At 43.9% G+C, this 14856-nt stretch overlaps 1 protein-coding gene across 2 annotated transcripts in view; it reads right to left on the bottom strand.

Annotated features, from left to right (window-relative positions):
* LOC109315619 (TBC1 domain family member 7) overlaps positions 1 to 1849 on the bottom strand; it is a 41007-nt gene extending 39158 nt beyond the window's left edge. For both annotated transcript variants that reach the window (XM_019543424.1, XM_019543416.1), the window contains exon 1: positions 1826 to 1849. The gene's annotated coding sequence lies outside the window, so the exon portion shown is untranslated. The remainder of the gene's footprint in view (positions 1 to 1825) is intronic.
* Between the last annotated feature and the right edge of the window lie 13007 nt (positions 1850 to 14856).

Here is a 14856-nt window from a genome sequence, read left to right on the forward strand (position 1 = left end):
ATTTAAAATCAGATAAAAACTGTTTGTACTATTGATGAGATATCCCTCTTAATGCCCAATACCAAACTGTTCCCACAAATATCTGGGACTCTTCACAGCTCAGACATTTCAGGATCAGGCCTTCAGTATATTTATTATTAACTTGTGCCCCAGAGTCCAATCAGGAATGAAGGATGCCATAAAACAAAGGAGGTCCCAAACTGTTTGGATTTACCATTATTTAGCTAACAAACAAGTGCCAAATCATCACAGCTGGCAGTGACACTTTAACTGGAGCAGCATTCAAAGATAAAACTAAACCTAGAGTGACAGAATGCTAAAAAATGGGAAACCTGGATAAAAAAAGGCATGACAATTCGAAAAAGAAGAGTGCTATTCAAGCTAGACATCAGGAGGCACTACTCCACAGTCAGGGCAGCTAGGATCTGGAACCAACTTCCAAGAAAAGTGGTGCTGGCTCCTACCCTGGGGGTCTTCAAAAGGAGGACACTCATCCTTTTCTGCCATGGCAGGGGGTCGGACTTGATGATCTGCTCAGGTCCTTTCCAACCCTACCAACTATGAAACTATAAATTATCACAATAGCTTCATTTTACTTAAGAATCATGACACCCTCCTCCCCCAAAATAAACATGGAGGCTAGATGTACATCTTGCTGAGGTCGTTTGACCCCAGTACTCTTTCCTGCCATGGCAGTGGGTCAGACTTGATGATCTGCTCAGGTCCCTTCCAACCCTAGAAACTATGAAACTATGGGACTACTTCATTTTCTTATCAAGCAACGAGCAAATGTTATATGCTGTCATTGATTAGTGAAAAGTTACTTTATCCATTAGATAGGATTTAATGCAGGAACCTATCTTAACTCAAGCTTGTCTTTATGGAAGATAAAAGCATTTTTGTTCTTAAAAGGAAGGTTTTTTAACCATATCATTAAATCTCCTGAAAGGCAATTCAGGAATAGCAGTAAATTTGTATTATTAAATAATGCAATTGTCCAACTCATAGAAAACATTTTCCAGTTGCTGATTTCATGAATTGCATTTGTGATCCTTATCCTATGCATAGCTTAAGCATAATTCATTACATTGTTTTAGCATAGTGTAAGCTTTGCATAGGGTAAGGATCACAAATTTAACTCATGAAATCACTTGGCAAGTGTTTCCATTTCACCTGGAAAATGTTTTCGACAAGCTGGACAACTGAATTGCACGCTGTTTCACGAAAGATGGCGGTTATGTTGATGTCTACACTTTTGAGCTGTGTTGTGTTAAAACTGAACACATTAGGCTTTCACTTGTACACACAAGAGAAGCAAACTGTAAATGACATCTCAAGTTATTAAAGTCACACAAGGGCTCGGTAAAAACCCTGTACTTGTAGCAGGACTTGGACAGCGACAAGACAGAGGATTCTGCCTTGAAAAGGAAGTTCAAATTTTGGCCCCCACTAATAGCGTTGGACTGGCATAAAATGAGCCCCAGGCTCCCCCATAGGAAGTGTTACTCCTATCCCCTTCCTCTGCCCAAGCTGCTTCTCAGGTATCTGGTCTAGAGGTAAAAGGAACCAGAACTCGTGGCAGAAGTGATCTCTTTTGGAAGACCAACCAGGCATTTGCAAAAAAAAAGTTTTTTAAATTATTTTGCAAATACCTAATTGGTCTCATAACAGATATCACCTCTGCCACGAGTTCCGATGCCTTCAATCTGCTGCTTTGCTTTCTACCGGATCTGCCGCTCTACTTGCTGCTTCTTGCCCTCTTTGCCGCCTGTCCCGTCCCTGCCACGTACACACAAGCACCCCTCTCCTCGCAAGCAACACTTACCCTGGGTGGCCGCCGCAGAGGACCGTCACGTCCCGTGACGTCACGGCGGTACTCCCTCCGCACTGGAGGAAGTAGATGTTCCCGGCAAGAGGCGGAGGGCGGCACTAGCGGACCGGAAGTTAGGGGCACTTCCGGGTTCCGTCGGCACGGGAAGCGCCAGGTTCCTGGCAGGCAGGGAAGAGTAGCTGCAGCAGGGCAGGGCGGGGCGGAATTGGTACAGTATTGGTTCCGGTATCAGAGATCAGAGCTGGTGGTAGAGGCAATCACTTTCATTAGGCTGGCTAGCTGTTTGCACACACATACACACACACACAAAAAGCAGCTATTGGGGGAAAAAACATGCCTTTCTTTGCATTTTTGGCACCAGCACCTTTCCTTGGGGCTGGGGGTGTGCAAAGGTTGGCAAGGTTCTCCCAGGTGAAAGTAAATTCATATTGCACAGGAGAGCTGGCAGGTGCGGTAATGTCTGTTTGGCAGAGGAATCAAAGCTTGTGGCAGGGGTGATGTCTTCTACTAGACCAACTAGATGTTTGCCCCAAAAATTTGCTTTACCTCGATACCTAACTTTGCAACAGCTCATTTGGTGCAGATCAGAAAAGTTGGAACAGTCTCTTTTTCTTTTTTTTTTACTTTTTTACCTTAAAGTTGTCTGGTGGTGGGTGCAAAGTAGAAGCCTGTTTCCCCTTGGTCCTCATGTTTGATATTTCACAGAAGAGCAGGAAGATGCCATGATCTACTGGGCAGGAGTTGCTGTTGTGGAAAGGTCTCTCCCTGCTCTGGGAAAATGCAAATTACCTTGAACAAAGGCAGAAGCAGGGTGTCAGGTTTCAAGTAGTTAATTTTGCTTCCTTGTAAAATTATGGAAGCTTTCATTTCAGAAAGCAGCTAAAATTTGATATCTTCCATGTTTGTCTATTTGTTGTTTTTCTTTTCCTCACACCCTGCCAGAAGGTTTCTCCAGACAGAGAAGATGCACAGGCCACAGGAGTAAGACCTGGTGCAGGGAGGACTGGGGTCCAGTTGGAGCCAGGCAATAATGCCGCAGGTGGCCTCCAGCGGTTTTTCTGTTTGTTTTCTGCTTATACTTTCCTTTCCCGTACTAGTGAGAGAGGTGTGAGGACTCGCATTGCTGTCTTAAGGGTGGCCCCAACCCACAGACCCATTAAAAGGGGAGCCAAAGGACCCCAAAGTGTTATCCCTGGCAGGAGATGGGCAGAAACTGTTGGGGGGGGGGGCGGGGTGTTGTTACAGGCAGTCTTTGGACTTACGATGCAATTGGTTCCTGAAAACCATGTGTTAAGTCAAAACATTGTAACTGAGAACCAATTTTCCCATAGGAAGCAATGTTATAAATGGGGGATTGATTCCTGAACCAAGGCCCAATACCCTGTTTTCACCAAAAATAACCAAGAAACTTGTACTCAATCAATTATAGATTCATAATATACCTACATTAATGTATTTATACTGTAAATAGCAATCATATTGGTTTGGAAGGACTTCTTTGAGGTGACTTTGCTGAACTTTTTGAAGGGCTCTTGGCTTCTTGACTCTTCTCAGGAGTCTTGGCTGCAGGTTTTTCTGGAGTCTTGAACTTGCTCACTGGCATGGCATCACATCAGATCAAGCATTGTAAAGCTGAAATGGTGTCAATTTATAGAAGTTGTAAGTGCGAAACATAAGTCAAGGACTGTCTATATTTCTTTCTTCCCCATAATTATGTTTCAGTGAGCAGGGGATCATGGCTACCGGTCACCAGCCATCTACGGTTGACTGGAAAGACATGGAGTCAGGACAGGTCCTGGACATTCAGACTAATAGGCTGAGCTGGGACATACAGAACAGAGCTGGTTTGGACAATCCTGACCTATTTGAACATGGACAATTTGGCTCAATCATCAGCCTGGAGCCCAGACCATTTGATACAGTCCACCACCAGTGCATTGTTTTGGTGTGGTACAGGCAGGAGTGTGAGGGGAAGGAGGAGCCCCGAGAAGACCCTAGGAGCAGGACACCAGGACAAAGTCTGTCTGTGTATTCCAGCTCCCATATAGTTAAGCATTCCATCAAGTCATGGCAGATGAGAGAGTGCAATCCACTGGAAATCGTGGATAAACATGTCCCTGGGCTGCTTTCCCAACAGCACATTTGGATTGGACTCCACAAAGGTATGGGCTCTGGCCTTACTGGATGGCCCCTCCCCCAACACTAGATACCAAGTACAAAAAACCAAAAACCCCAAAGATGCTAGTGCTGAATGGATACCTCCAGCACTTCCTAGTGAGCTGGCAAACAATCTTGGACCAGTGATGCAAAGTCTGCTTGCTTGTACTTGCTCTGACATCCCTTCCCAACCAAGGAGTAAGACTGCTTCTGCTTTGGGGGCAACTGCCCCTTTTGGATTAGCCATCTCCAACTGCTACTTCTTTTGTATGTCTGATGAAGATACAGAGCAGCAACTGTAATTTTACATTTAGGTGGTTGAGCCAGACAATTGCATCAGGAGCAGCAGAATATATTGCTGTGATGCCCCCTTCATATTTGTGGATTGGTCATTGAGTCATTATATGTTCCATGTTTTGGGTGACCACAGTCACACACTAGAGAGTTTTTAGTTTTCCATTCGTGCATCAAGACCACTACTGACCCAGCTGCTGACATTTTTACTGCCTCAGCCCATAAGCGTAGCTTGCATTTCCTAGCATCATAGAAAATTCAGGTTGGAAGGGAACTCAGGATGCTAACTAATCCAACCCCCTGCTCAAAGCAGGACCAGTCCCAATTAGATCATCTCAGCCAAGGCTTTGTCTAACCAGGTCTTTAAAACCTCTGATGATGGAGATTCCACAACTGCTCTGGGTAACATGTTCCCGTGCTTTAGCATGCTTGGAAATGTGAGTTGATTTCTTCTGTTCCCACTGACTGAGGAAAAGCCACTAGGGGGAGGGACGTGGTGGAACTGACACACACACCAGCTTCCACCTCCTTGTCCATCAGATGCCACAGGAACACCCTCAGTCCACCCCACCCCCCTCACACCCCATGCAGGGAGGAAAGGGGGTTCTGGCCCCCAGCAGAGACACCTGATGCAGGAAGGGGTGAGGCTTCAGGGTGGGTGGCTCTGCCAGATGGGGGAGGACAGTGGCAAAAAGGGTGGGAGAGAACAGAAGACTGCAGATCTGGGGCCAGGGATGCTGAAGAGGTTGGAGTGTGTGTGTGTGGATCTAGAGGATCCTATAGGGGCTGAAAGGGAACAACAAGGGTGGGGGCGAGCAGAGAGAGACACAAATACACACATAGGCAGAGCTGGGTGGTGGCAGCCCCTCCATGCTGGGTCCCTGGGCGGCAGTGGCCGGATGGAGTGGGCTTGGGTGGGGCGGAGAGCAGCAATGGCTGCAGGCGCTGTTCTGTGCTGTGCTGTGCTGCCCTGCCAGAAGGAGGAGCCCACTTGGCCACAGCACCAGAGCAACCTCCCTGCAGCCACACACATACAGACTCACAGGCCGCCCCCGGAGGTAGGAGCAGGTAGATGCCCCTCTGTCTGCAGGGTCACAGTGGTGCTCACAAGCATCCACACATCCTGACACACCTGCTGTGGCTCACACACTGATTTACATGTGCCGGTATACACATGCATGCTGTGGCTCATGAGCACTGTGACACACACATACACATTGACACAGCTTACGTGCACATCCTGTGGCTCACACACACTGCCTCACACTATGATTTATACATGCACACACCCACTGGCTTGCACACACATCCTATGACTCACATGCACACTATGGCTTGCTCTCACACGCAAGCACCCACACACACATGTGGCTCACACTGTGGTTTATACACTGTGGCTCACACATTGACATGGCTTTCATGCACACTCTGGCTCACACTAATTTATACACAGAAACTGTTTCACGCACACCCACTGGGGCTTACACACACACACATCCTGTGGCTCACATGTACACACTGGCTTGCTCACACACATATACACATATGTACATGTGTGGCTATCACTCACTGTGGCTCACATATTGACATGGCTTACACACACACACACACACACACACACACACACACACACAGGCTCACATGCTGCCTCACGCACTGTGATTTATACACACACACAGCCTCATGCACACCTACTGTGGCTTACATACACATATTCGGTGGCTCACATGCACACAATGTGGCTCACACATTGATTTATACACACACACTGGCTCATACAGTCCTGCTGTGGCTGACATGCACACTATGGCTCGCTCATACATGTGTGGCTCACACAGTAGCTCACACATTGACATGGCTTATACTCACACACTGTGGCTCACACACACAAAGGCTCACGCATATTGACATGGCTTATATGCACACGCTGGTTCACACACACACACACACACACACACACACACACACACAGTCTCACACTGATTTATACACACACCCACTGTGGCTTACACACACATCCTGTGACTTACATGCACACGTCGGCTTGCTCACATACATACACACACATTATGGCTCTCACTGGCTCGCTATGGCTCACACACACACACTATGCCTCTCACATAAACGCTGGCACACACACACGCACACAGTGACACGCATATACATACCTGAGTCCCACCACCTCTGAGGTGGCGACAGAGAGCAACACATAAACACCCAAATCAACCCCAGCCACAACATCCAGTGAAAAACAGTCCCTCAGTCTCCCCACAGCTTTCCTCAGGTTTGTTTCCCACCCACTCCCAATTTTTCAACCAGCAGTACTGGGATAGCCTGGAGCAGGCAGGGGGGTTGTGTGTCACTGCCTCCCTCCCCAACCCAAAAACCCAGCATAACCTCTCCAGCACTGTCCTCCTCCTTGACCCCAGAAACAAGGCTGCATTAGCTGTACTGATTGACCCCTGGGCTTTACTCTCAGCAGCAGTTCCCTGCCTGGGGAACTTCTAAGAGAAAACAGAATTGAGCAAGATATTCAATGAACTTCCCTACTTTCCCACAGATGCCCAGAGGATCAGGCAAGGTCCTGGAAGTCAGACCCTGGCAGAGACACTGGCTGCATTTAGAGCAGTGGTACTCAAGCTTTTTAGGCTTGAGGCACCCCTTGGAAAATGCCAGCTCTTCACTTTCCACTCCTTTTTAACTACAGAAAAGTAATAGAGCCATTTTTCTATTCAGACCACAGCTATAGATTTCTATTGGGTTTATTTTGTGAATCATGTTTGCAAACCTGTAACAGTGGGTATACCTACACAGGCACTTTACTGCAGTTGACTAATTAGCTCTACAGTAGAGTATTGTCTACATGGATGCTGGTATTAGAGCACGGTAGATTAATTAACTCTGCTGTAAGTTATGGCAGAGTAATTAACTGCTAAAATGCTTATGTAGATGGTAACCAGGGCTGGCTGGGGCACAAGGTGCTGCCCACTGCCCACCCCCACCCTTTAGCAACCTTGTGCCCCAGCCAGCCCCTCCTATACCACCACCCAGAGCCCAGGGCTGCCCCCCCAAACTCCCTGCCAACCTGGGGCTGATCTACCCCGGTTCTAACTGCTGCGGCCCCAGGCACATGTGAAGACACTGCGCCTGGGAGCAGCAGACTCCTACACAAAACTGCACCAAAGTTTATTCTGTCCCACTAATCGTATGCATAGACACACCCAGTGTGTTGCAACCCGCAGTGTTCTTGAAAGGATCTCAAGGTACTGGGGTGCCATGGCACCCTGGTTGAGAATCACTGATTTAGAGAAATCTCTGTGAAAGCAAGTGGGTTTTCCCCACATTGGAGGGAAACCTAGACTTAAGTTTTCATCCCTTAATATAGATGTAATGGTTACCACTTCAATATTGTGCATATTGTGAAACAAAACATTCACAAATTAAGAGTCAGTCTCAAAATCATGAGACACTGAAACAAAACACTCCCGAGCCTTTTTATCTGCCTTTTTGGTGTTGAGTCTTTATGGAGCTTACATGGTCAAGTTTATCTACACAACCACAATACCTACACAACTACAAACTTACCAGCACTTAATGAAAACAGAGATTCTCACCTGGTACCTTAGCAATTAAGTCTTTAGAAAGAACATCAAGTATCAAAAAGCTCCTGACCTAGCCATGCCAAGACTTTTTTTAGGCTCTGAAAACCTGGCCTATTTTTAGAAAAAATAGAACATCCCTTTTTAACACTTGACCAATATTGTTTTACATGTATGAACTGACAAGAAAAAATCATATTATAACACAGTTCAGCAACAATTCAGTTTAAAAAACAATTTTAGTTTTGTGTAGTGCAGGGGCCTATTTTCCATTAAGAAAGTTTACTGCAGTTATTCTGTACAGCAGCAGGTGGCAGACTGATACTATCTTTGTGCTCTTTCTCCCCCACCCCAACAAAGCAATCAAGAGATGGCTCTTGGCTAGGGATGGAGTGGTTTAAGGATACTGTTTTGTGAGCTTATCATTATCACAAGATCCAGGGAGCTGCTGCTGTAACTCTTGCTTTCCAGTCTTCATCATACTGTTACTTCAGGCCTTATCGACACAGTAGAACCCCGACTTACGCGTATATTGCGTTCCTGAGAAACCTCATGTATTGTGAATTCACACAACTTGAGGTGAATTCTCCCATAGGAAATAATAGAAAAGTGAGGGGTTGTGTTCCTTGGACCTCACATTTATCACATCAAAGACACCAAATACAACCTTTTTCAACCAATTCAACCAGGGGGTGTCCTGGAGCATTATCAAGAAGCAGTAGAATTTTGAAAGGCAGATTTCCCCTCAATTCCAAATGCAGCAGACTGGAAAAATAATCTTCAAACTGATCTGGTAACCCATCCTTTCCAGCTGGCTCTCCAATAGACAGGCAGGTACCCCTTTGCATAACCCTTAAGTGCCGAAGGATTTTTGGCGTGGCAAACCATCAACAGTTGTAGCTTGAAGTTGCCGGCTGCATTCACTCCGAGCCACAGACCAATCCTTCGCAGCCTTGAACCCTGGGGCAGTTCTCTCCTCGACTGAGATGAACGTGCTACTTGGCATCCGTTTCCAGAAGAGTCTGGTTTCATCCAAGCAGAAAACTTGCCTCGGATCATAGCTCCCTTCCTCAATGGCAGCCTGTAGAATTGAAGGCAATTTATCTGCAGCACTTTTATCAGCAGCTGCTGCTTCGCCCGTCAGTTTGAGATTATGAAATCTATGGCGTGCTTTAAACATATCAAACCATCATTAATGCACCTGCATTAAATGGCTTGGCTTCAGGATCATCACGCTTTAACACTTCATAAATGCTGTGTTCCTTTGCTTGAATCGCCTGGGTCAAAAGCAGCACGTGTTCTTGATTCTTGTGCAAAATCCATGTTGTCAACATGCGTTCCATTTTCTCCATGATGGCTCATCTTGTTAACGAAATGCAGGCAGTAGATAAATGTGTAGCACTCTTACAGGACTCCTTAATTTTCTCCACATTATCCCTGATTGTATGGAGAGTTGACTCACTGAGCCCTGTAGCACACCTAATTTCCTTTGTCTTCTTGCCTCTTTTGTATCTCTTCACAACTTCAAGATTTTCTTCCAAAGTTATAGCTTTTCTTTTCCTTGTAGAGGTGGAAGCACTAGTAGAATCGGTATTAGAAGCACTCATCTTGAACACAGTGGTGACACTGAGGCTGAATCCTGAATCCTGCTTGGGAACCCAAGCTGTGCATAACTCCATTTGACTCAGTCTGCGCATCTCACATATATACATGAATGACATGCATCTCGGGGTGTATTTTTATGCTAAGGTGTTGATATTAATTCATGTAAACGTGAGACTCAGGCAAGTTGAATATGCGTAAAACAGGGTTCTACTGTACTTAGCATAGACTTGTACCAGATAAAACAGTATGCTAAAGTATGCAGCTAGTACAATTAAATTTTAGTACAGTTTCAGTGTAAAGCTCATATAGGATTTTTAAAATAATTATGCTAGCAGAAACTCTGCTATGGAATTATACACTATTACAATTATGCATTATTATTGGTATGACAACATCTACAGGCTCTAATCTAAATTGAGACCCCTGGTTTAAGATGTAAAAATGCAGCTTATAAATCCATGCCTTAAAAACATAAGAAACTATAGCCCACCTCCTAGCAAAGTTCCTGAATCAGTGACAGTGTGTTTTGCCACCCTGTTAGGTATAGACACAAAGTATGTCATAATTGTGTTTGAAAACAGTTTTAAATATATTAATAATAGTCCTCAGTGACGACCTTACTTGAGGCAGTACATAAATACATCTGTTAGCTATAGGCCAGTGGTCCCCAACTTATCTAGACTCAAGACACCTTTGGAAAATGCCAACTCTTGGTTTTCACTCTTTTTTTGACTACAGAAAAATGATAGAGCAATTATTCTGTTGCAAAGAACTCAGAAAGACCACAACAGGTCAGAAAGTTTTTAATTCCTATTTGAAATATCTGGGTTTATCTTCTGAATCATGTTTGCAGACCTAACCGTGCTGACATGGTGTGGCAACTTGCAACACTCTTGAAAGGATCTCCAGGCATCCCAAGGTGCCATGGCACCCTGGTTTGATTATCAGGAAGATTGGGACCACACTGGGGCTTGAACCTGGGTGCAATCTCTGCCAGCCAATGGTAATGTGATTGTCCTCTGGTAGTGCCCATAGTGTGAGTGACTTGAGCCCTGGTGCTCTCCCAATCTAGCCAACAATCAGCTGATTGTTGGCCAGCTCCAGGGGTTCCAACCATCCTGGTGGATCCCCAGAGCCAGCTGACTGTTGGGCACCTTTGCTGGTGCAGAGGGATCCCAAGCTCCATCTGCACTGGGAAGTAGGACATGATTGGGGTGTGATCCTTAATCCCGAGCAATGCACTCTGCCAGGCACGTGTAGCTTGGCAGGAGGTGTGATTGTTCAGATTATAGATCAGATCCCATCATGCCTTTAACTTAATGTTTTTCAGCAGCCTTAGACAGTTCAAGTTCCTCACCATCTGCTCCACCTTTAGGAAAAAAAACATTTAATTAAACTATTTAAAAACATAAATGAAACAGTATGCATAAATTTATCTTGTCAGGTATCCAGGCTGTAGCTGTATTGGTCCAGAATTGCTCTAAAATTTCTTTAATTGCAAGCTTTCAGGCACGAGCACCCTTCTTCAGGGATTAGAGAAAAGATTGTAAAAGTTCTCCTAGGTAAAAATGAAAGTTCATACTTCACAGGAGAGCTGAAGGTGGTAAAATCTCCTGTTTGGAATGGTTCATTTTATGCAGGTGGAGGCTCAAAGAAAAGTTGGAATAGTTGTTTACCTCCAAGTTATTTGGTGGCAAGCAGGATGTAGTCATCTAGTTCTGATGTTTCATATTTCACAGAAGAGTAAAAGCATGGAATGTTCTTCTGGGCAGGAATTTTTTATGTGGTGAGGTATCTCTGGGCTCTGTGATGATGCAAATTACTTCGAACAAAGGTAGGAGCAGGGTCTCAGGTTTCAGGTAGTAAAATTAGCTTTCTCCTTGTAAAATTATGAAGATTTCATTTTTAAAATCAGCTAAAATTCTGTATCTTCCATGTGTTAGGTATCCAGTTAGTAGCCTTATTGGTCTAGGGGCAAAAGGAATCAGAACTCATGGTAGAGGTGATATCTTTTATTAAGCCAACTAGATTATTGTAAAAAAATAAATGCATCATGGTGTGGCAATACATGTCACTGGCACAGTAATTACTAGAATATGAAACATTGTCATCTCTAATAGAAAAACTTGTAATATATAAGATCATATAAAAAATTCTACTTCCAGCCAACATACATATTTCTTCCTATACCACTGAATATCAAAGTGGTCTAGAAGATTTTTAAAATCACCTCTTGCGACTATGAATTCAGCACACATTGGAATGAGACTGAGAATTTTGTCCATAACTTCTCAGGTTCTTGTAAGCTAGGATCTAGTATAAATGTGTTTCAAAACTTTGATCCTAAATCGCTTTAGTAGGAGGCACACTGCCAGCTCAGATTTTAATCAACCCCCCATTTAAGTCAAAGAAGGAATCCTATGGACTCCAATAGGAGTTGGTTCGGGGCTTTAGTAGTTCATGGAGCTCCCAGACAGAAATTAAATCATGGTGGCACCTGAGGCCACGTTTAGATGATTGCAGACCCGCAACATGTGCTGCCACAGACCCGTCTGTGGTGCCACACACTGCACATGCAAGCATTTCCTGCACTGCTGCCTTGCAGGATGGGGGTGTTTTTTGACCCCAGGAGATCCCAAGGTAAAAAAAAAAAATGCGAAAAAAAGTGGGATGGCACATGTAGTCAGTGCACATTGCCCAAAATCAGAGCCTGACCGACGGGAGCCACACTCCAGCTGCTGGCCAGGCTCCCAGCTGCAGACGTGCCATAACTGCAGCTACCTGAGGACTCTAGGTAAGGCTGCTGGGGCCAACACAGTTGCTGGCCCCAGCCTTCCCTAAACCACTGGGGGGTAGTAACCTGCTGCATGCCAGAGCACACATGGCATGGGTATTCCTTGGGTACAAGCAGCAGTGGCACAAGGTGTGCTGCTGCTACTTGTCCCCAGGGAAACAAACATCCACATCCATCTGGACATGGCCTTAAAGACTATCTGGTTTAGAGAAGCATAACTTTTCATAGGCAACAATCTACTTCGACAGATGCTCAGTAGAGCTACAAAAACTCATGACTGAACCAGCCTCTGAAGTGCCACCCTGCCCTACCTTTTGCCTGTTTTCAGACTAACATGGCTAACCATCTGTGTTCTCAGGGAAGTCCCAGTGACATAAGACCCTAACTGTCCCTTACATGAACTTCTGGTGACTTTGTGGTTCACCCTTCTAAGCAAAGATGTCTTTATAAGACAGTGAAAAAATATATTACGCTATATTATTAAGAAGATACTGTTATTACTAATATGTTGTTAGACATCTGTTAAACAATCATAGTTTAATGTGCAGCAAAGACAACAGGAAAGGGGACATAACAGAAATAAGGGAGTTGCTATCTGTGTCTCAGCATTACCAAAGCAATTAGTTGCTTGTTGGCATACTGTATCTCTTGGTTCTCAACTGTTACTTTGCATACAAATGCATTTGTTTTTTATTATGCCATGTTTATGTTGCTCCAGTGAATTGCCCATTGATATTCAAAGCAAGATGAGAATGAAATCAGATTAGTGTTATTAAATATTTTATTGAAAAATATGAACCACATTGTGTCCCTTGTTCCTTATGAAAAGTAATGTCTTTGCTATTAAAGCAAAACAATTTAATGGCAGCTGCAGTCTGTCCTCTTAAGAGTTACGCCTCTTTGAAAGCATTTTGTCTTCCTGTCCCTCTTGTATCATTACTGTATCAATGGGATTACAAAAGATTATTTGAAGCAACAAAAATGCATTGTAGTGTGGTTAAATTATCCAAAGAAGATTGAGCAGTGGAAAGCTGTGTGAAAAGGTGATACAGTGGAGTAATCTTCATTGTACACAGAATTGGTGCTTATATCTCCATAGCATTATAATACCTATGACATCGTAACATATTAAAGAAGTCAGACCCAAACCCAATGTGATTTGTATCTGGGTTCATTTTAATCTGAATCAACTATAGGTGCATTTGTGGCCAGTTTGCAGACACTTGACCTTCAGCCTCATAATACATAGGAAGCAATATGCAAAAATAGCCTAGTACTAAACCCTCCCTTTCACCTTATTGTGATCATATGATTATGACAATAGATGGGTAATACACTATAAATAAAATGGGGGAAATGGATAAATAGTTACCAGTGACAGCTCAGGCTTTCCATGTCACCTGTTTTCTTTAGAAGAGTAGAGATTTTTAAGACTGACAGGTGGGAGGAGGGGGCTGCATATTCATGTAGCTTTTCATTGTATGCCTGAACAGAGCTGGGAAAACTTGGCCCCATTTCCTGGCAACATCCTTAGCCACAACAGACTCAATCTACTGTTTACATTATACCTGCAAAAAGAATGTAAATGTTGTAGTTATAAATATTCAGACTAAATGCTTTGTTGAAGTGAGAGACAGATAAAAACAACAGGTTAAAGCATTACAAACACAATAAAACTGTTTTGCAAGAAAAAAAGAGTTTAGCCTTTCATTTCAGCCCAGCAGCAGAGTAAGCAAATTTGTTTCTAAGTGGATGTAGCTTTAATCAGGGAAGCAGGTGTGTATAAACAAGCAATAGAAAGCTCCATGAAATGACAATAGAGAGCCAGCTTGACAACCCTGGTGGAACACAATGTGCTGGATTCATAAATGTCCTCAGCGTTCTCCTTTCTAAGGCCGATATACAGTGGGAACATTGTAGAAGCAAGGTTCACAGTCCTGGATGGGAAGGGTGAAAATTTTTAAATTATGAAGCCTAAACAATGGCCACCAATATGGACAGTGCACCCATGCAGAGTCTGATTGATCTCAGAGGGGCTCTGAGGTTTTTGCAAGCAGATATACTTCCAGGATTGAGACCTAATGATTTAATTGGTCTAACATATCTGTCATGCTTTTGGAGCTTGACCAAGGAACAAAGCAATTAACTGGAAGAGCAGATTATTGGCCATTTTGAGATATAATTTATTCTTCTTTTCTGTTCCATATTTTCTAGGATAATCTTTTGTTTTAGATCTGCATTTCTGTTGTTCATTAACAGTGCTGCAGATTCTAACCTTCTGGTTGTTGCTTTTCAACATAATATTGAGCTATGAAAGTCACAACCTGACATGCCCAGGAGATGTATAAAATTACCCTGGCTTTCTGGATAATTCCTGGCTGCCATTGATATGGTGGCAGTGGGAAATCAGTAGACGATTCTGTGAAGATTTTTAAGCAGAAATATTAACCAAACTGAGCAGAATACTCTTTAGGATGCAGGGAAAAATATTTTTCTTATGCATTTTATTAAAATTCTGTGTTTTGGTAACTGAACTGGAGGTCTTCCAACTTAATTATTCCTTTAAATGATCATGG

Source organism: Crocodylus porosus, unplaced genomic scaffold (genome assembly GCF_001723895.1).
Source record: "Crocodylus porosus isolate Cpor-Errol unplaced genomic scaffold, CroPor_comp1, whole genome shotgun sequence".
Classification (NCBI taxonomy): domain Eukaryota; kingdom Metazoa; phylum Chordata; order Crocodylia; family Crocodylidae; genus Crocodylus; species Crocodylus porosus.